The sequence below is a fragment of the Martes martes genome (genome assembly GCF_963455335.1).
Source record: "Martes martes genome assembly, chromosome: 4".
Classification (NCBI taxonomy): domain Eukaryota; kingdom Metazoa; phylum Chordata; class Mammalia; order Carnivora; family Mustelidae; genus Martes; species Martes martes.
The window spans coordinates 105,433-111,824 of NC_137891.1; positions in this window are offsets into that span (position 1 = coordinate 105,433).

Below are 6,392 nucleotides of genomic sequence, written 5' to 3' on the forward strand. Positions count from 1 at the left end.
CTCTCTCTCTCTGTGAAATAAATGAATAAAATCTTTTTTAAAAAATACAAAGGGCTGATATCCAAGATCTATAAAGAACTCCTCAAACTCAACACTCACAAAACAGATAATCACATCAAAAAATGGGCAGAAGACGTGAACAGACACTTCTCCAAAGAAGGCATACAAATGGCTAACAGACACATGAAAAAATGTCCATCATCACTAGCCATCAGGGAGATTCAAATCAAAACCACATTGAGATACCACCTTATACCAGTTAGAATGGCCAAAATTAACAAGAGAGTAAACAACATGTGCTGGAGAGGATGTGAACAAAGGGGAACCCTCTTATACTGTTGGTGGGAATGCCAGTTGGTGCAGCCGCTTTGGAAAACTGTGGAGATTCCTTAAAAAATTAAATATAGAGCTACCCTATGACCCTGCAATTGCGCTACTGGGTATTTACCCCAAAGATACAGATGGAGTGAAAAGAAGGGCCATGTGTATGTACCTCAGTGTTCATAGCAGCAATGGCCACAGTCGCCAAACTCTGGAAAGAACCAAGATGCCCTTCAATGGACAAATGGATAAAGAAAATATGGTCCACATATACTATGGAGTATTGTGTCTCCATCAGAAAGGATGAATACCCAACTTTTGTATCAACATGGATGGGACTGGAGGAGATTATGCTGAGTGAAATAAGTCAAGCAGAGAGGGTCAATTATCATATGGTTTTGCTTATTTATGGAGCATAAGGAATAACACGGAGGACATGGAGAGGTGGAGAAGAGAAGGGAGTTGGGTGAAATTGGAGAGGGAGACAAACCATGAGAGACTGTGGACTCTGAGATACAAACTAAGAGTTTTGGAGGGGAAGGGGGTGGGAGGTTGGGTGAGCCTGGTGGTGGGTATTATGGAGGGCACGTATTACATGGAGTACTGGTTGTGGTGCATAAACAATGAATTCTGGGACACTGAAAAGAAATTTAAAAAATAAATTAAAATTTTAAAAAATTAGGGCTGTATTTTCAACAAACAATGCTTGGACTATTATTGAATAACCTTATACCAACAAAATGAACCTCAACCCTTACACCATACCATATATAAAAGTTAAAAGATATCATCAGCCAACTAAAAAGGGGGGAGTAGGAAGGACTGAAATATATATATCATCAACCAAAATGTAAAGTAGAAGCTTCTAGAAGAACATAGTAAAAACCTTAGTGACCTTGACTTTGGCCAAGATTTATTAAATAGGATACAGAAGAGCATGACATTTCAAGGAATGAAATCAGTGAAAAAACTTCATCAAAACTTGAAATTTTTGCTCCCCAAAATGAAATAAAATGAAAAGGCAAATCACAACCTGAGGGAAAATATTTACAAAACATATACCCAACAAATGACCTGTACCCCATCCTACAAAGAAGTCCTACATCTCAATTAGAAGACAAATGACCCAAATGAAAATGGGCTTACGATTTGAATGGGCACTTCACCAAAGAATATATGGCAAATAAATACAAGAAATAACACTCTATCATTAAGCATTAGAAAAATGTGGGGTACCTGGGTGGCTCAGTCGGTTGAGTGACTGGTTTCAGCTCAGGTCCTGATCTCATGGGTCATGGAATCAAGGCCCACACACGGCTCCATGCTTAGTGGAAGTCTACCGGGATATTCTCTCCATCTGCCCCTCTGTGACTTGTGTGTGTGTGTGTTCTCTCTCTCTCAAATAAATAAACCTTTTTTTTTAAAGGGAGCATGAGGCAGAGGGAGAGGGAGAAATAGATGCCCTGCTTAGCAAAGAGTCCAATGCAGGGCTCGATCCCAGAACCCTAGGATCATGACAGGAGCCAAAGGTAGACAATTAACTGATGAGCCACCCAGATGTCCTAAGTCTATTCTTTGTAACCATTTCTCTGTAATCCAACTGCTTATCATAACTTGTACATTTGCATCAAAAGAGACTATACAGGGCTTACTTTGTAATTTTTAAAATCTTAAACAATTGGTAAATTGGTGCGTTAAAAATATCTGCAGCTTGGAGGACCTGGGTAGCCCAGTCAGTTGAGTGTCCAGCTCTTGGTTTCAGCTCAGGCCATGATCTTAGGGTAGTGGTATCAAGTCCCATGCCAGGCTCTGGGCTCAGCACAGAATCTGCTTGAGACTCTCTCTCCCTCTCCCTCTGCCCCTCCCACTCATGCTCTCTCTCTTTCTTGAATAAATAAATAAATGTTTAAAATTTAGGGACACCTGGGTGGCTCAGTGTGTTAAGCTTCTGCCTTTGGCTCAGGTCACGATCTCAGGGTCCTGGGATCAAGCCCTGCATTGGGCTCTCTGCTCATAAGGGAGCCTGCTTCCCCCTCTCTCTCTGCCTGCCTCTCTGCCTGCTTGTGATATCTACCTCTCTCTCTCTCTCTCTCTCTCTGCGCCAAATAAATAAATAAAATCTTTTTTAAAAATAAATAAATAAAATAAAACATATATCTGCAGTGTATATCACAAAGGGTTAACATAATAGAACTTCTAAAACCAGAGAGAAGAGACCACCAACTAGGAAAAGAAGCCAATCACAGACAAATAAGTGAAATGGTGCTTAAATATATGAAAAGATGCTTGACTTCACCCACAAAGATGCAAAAGGAAACCACACTGAAATGCCATTTCTTCTCAGATTGGCAAAATTCCAAATATTTAACAAAATATTTGTTTACGAGTTTGTAAGGAAACATCACCAGTGGGAATGTAAGATGGTGCAACCCTATGGGAGGGAACTAGGCAACACCCCGCAAAAATGAATTACAAATGCCTACTGAAGGGGCGCCTGGGGCCTCAGTCAGTTAAGCTCTGTCTTCGGCTCAGGTCATGATCCCTGGGGTCCTGGGACTGAGCCCCACAGCAGGCTCCTGGCTTAGTGGAGACTCTACTTCTCCCCCTCCCTCTGCCACTCCCCCCTGCTTGTGTGCACACACACTCTCTCCCTCTCAAATAATAAATAAAATATTTAAAACAAAACAAAACAAATGCTCACTCACCAGACAATTTGTAGGAATCTATCTCAAAATTAAACTGGCAAAACTATGTGGAGACCTGCACAAAAATATTCACTGTAGCACTATTTTTTAAAGATCTTATTTATTTATTTATTTATTTATTTGAGAGAGATAACACTTGAGGGGGGAGGGTCAGAGGGAGAAGTAGGCTCCCTGCTGAGCGGGCCCCCACCCCGCCCCCCGCCCATGCTGAACTCGAGCCCGGGACTCCAGGATCATGACCTGAGCCAAAGATAGACGCTTCACTGACTGAGCCAGCCAGGTGCCCTATAGGACTATTTTTCATAGCAAAAGACGGGAAACAACCCACATGTCCAGTAATTGCAACTTGTCGAATCCACACACAAGCAGGGGAGTGAGTATACCCCTGCAAAAAGAGTAAGGAGTATTCCTAGACGCTGCTAGTGAGAGGTCTCCAGCATACTGTTAAGTGAAAAAAGCCAAAATGCAGAACAGTAGGCACAGGATGCTACTGTTCATTGAAATTTACTCAGATTTTTAAATAAATGGTTACCAATAGGGAGAGGAAGGTAACAGGTTGGTGGGGACAGGGAGAGGAGCTGGACTTCTCTGGATGGACTTTCCTTTGTAGTAATCCTAAAACAAAGTTACAAGAAAACCTGAAAACTGGGGCACCTGGGTGGCTCCGTCAGTGGATCGTAGGATCTCTGAGTTGTGGGTTTCGGCCTCAAGTTGGATGTAGAGATTGCTTAAAAATAAAATCTTTAAAGAAAAACGAAAAATTTCACCCTAAAGAGCAAAAGCAAAACGGAATGAAGGAACCAATATAGAGTCTTGACTTCACAGAAACAAAGTACTTTCCTCTAAAGCAGAGCGATACCCTAAAGAAGGTATAGCCCAACAACAAAGAACCACAGAAGAATGTTAGACTGTTTTCAATAATCATACTGTTAGTAAAAATGGCATTGTTATTCTGACATAATTATATATAAATAATAAAGTTAATGACTGTGCTAAGAAAATCAGGATCCAAGATTTTTATTTTTATTAAACATTTTTATTTAAATTCAATTAATTAACTTATAATGTATTATTGGTTTCAGAGGTACAGGCCTATGATTCATCAGTCTTACACAATTCCCAGTGCTCATCATATCACATGCCTTCCTTAACGTCCATCACCCAATTACCCCATCCCTCCAGCAACCCCAGTTCATTTCCTATGACTAAGACTCTCTTGGGGCACCTGTGTGGCTCAGTCGTTAAGCATCTGCCTTCACCTCCGGTCATGGTCCCAGAGTGCTGGGATCGAGACCCACTCGCTCCACGAAGAGTCTGCTTCTCCTTGTGCGCTCTCTCTCTCTCTGTAAAATAAATAAATAAAATATTTTTTTTAAAAGGACTCTCTTGGGGCACCTGGGTGGCTCAGTGGGTTAAGCTTCTGCCTTCAGCTCAGGTCGTGGTCTCAGGGTCCTGGGATCGAGCCCCGCATCGGGTTCTCTGCTCAGCGGGGAGCCTTCTTCCTCCTCTCTCTCTGCCTGCCTCTCTGCCTACTTGTGATCTCTTTCTCTCTCTGTCAAATAAGTAAATAAAATCTTTACAAAAAAAAAAAAAAAAAGGACTGTCTTATGGTTTGTCCCTCTCTGGTTTCATCAGGATCCAAGATTTTTTTTTAAAAGATTTTATTTATTTATTTGACAGAGAGACACAGTGAGAGAAGGAACACAGCAGGGGAAGTGGGAGAGGGAGAAGCAGTCTTCCCGCCATGCAGGGAGCCGGATGGGGGGCTCAATCCCAGGATCCTGGGATCATGACCTAAGCTGAAGCCAGCCACTTAACCAAGTGAGCCACCCAGGCACCTCAGGATCCAAGATTTTTAACACAAGAGAAAAAGAGATGCAAATATAAAGAAGTTAATAATCACCTAGCCCTAAATTTGAATTTGAAATATCAGTGTGAATTCATGTTTTTACATTAAAATTTTTTTTTCCTAGCTTTGTCCTCTGAAAAGACATAGACATAATGACCAACCTGATGGCAACAAGCACTCCTAGAGCCCCAGTTGTGTGTTCCAAATGCTATTTCCCAATGGGATAGACTAGGGTTTCTTGAAAAAAATATGCTGATTCTAGGGTTCCAGGTATTATGGGAGATGAACTTGGAATATCTTTTCTTATTAGAAATCAAGTAAGTGATCAATGATGACAATGTATTAAAAAGACTCAGGTTAAACCTAAAGAGGTTTCCACTGGCCAAAGATGGAATGATTGTTAATTTTTAAAACTGTAATGGATTAAAATATATCAAATATGTTGAAGTCTTTGAGTTCAAATGATAATAGAAAGAAACATACCTACCTGGTCACCTCTGAAGAATGACAGAAAACCAGTTTATTACTCTGAAAGCTCATAAATAAAGGCAATGATTAAGCATTCAACTTGCTGTCCTGTATGGATCCCAAACAACTGGTAGTTTGGGGGGCACACACATGACCTTCTTGCAGGAATCTCCCATCCTACGTTAATACCTTGCTAAAGGGGAAAAACAACGTTAGCCTGACAATGGCAAGGCCACAAGGCCTCTGCTATCTTGTAGGTCCTCTTTAGTATATGAAAGTTCTTTTGAAACCTCCCTTTTTCTTACCTCCCCCAACCCCATAGTATATAGTCAGCCACCCCTCACAACCCTAGGGCAGCAGCTTTTTCTACCCACGTGTCCTGTCCCCCTGCTTTAATAAACCACCATTTTGCACCAAAGATGTCTCAAGAATTCTTTCTTGGTCATCGGCTCCGGACCTCACCCCACTGAACCTCACTTATATTCTGAAACTTCATTAACCAGGGTAAGTTTGTCTTTCTGGAACTGTTTCCACAAATGCAGCAGGGATACCAATACCAGAATGCTGCCATCTTGCAAACTCCTAATGAAACACAGGCAGGCAGGACTGTTAGAGGAAATGCATGATGCACACTTAGGAAGTGTCACGTGCCAATGCAAAATCTAATTAGTCTCCACCTCTAAGTTTACAGGAACTCCTAGTGACAGAAAGACACCACAAGAATGCAAAGGCCAAAATCCCAAAAATGAGAAACTCCACAGGATGCATGACCAGAATTTGATAAATTTCAAAGAGGTTTAAAAAAAAAAAAGCGGGAGGAAGCTATTGATTACAATATTCAACCCTTATACTCATTGCAGCACTTTTTACAATAGCTAAAATATGGAGGCCATCCAAGTGTCCACCTACTGACGAATAAAGAATATCTACAATGGGATACTACTCAACCATGAAAAAGAATGAAATCTTGCCATTTGCTACAACATGGATGGATCTGGACAGTCTAACGCTGAGTGGGGATAGGTCAATCAGAGAAGGTCCCATGTGAT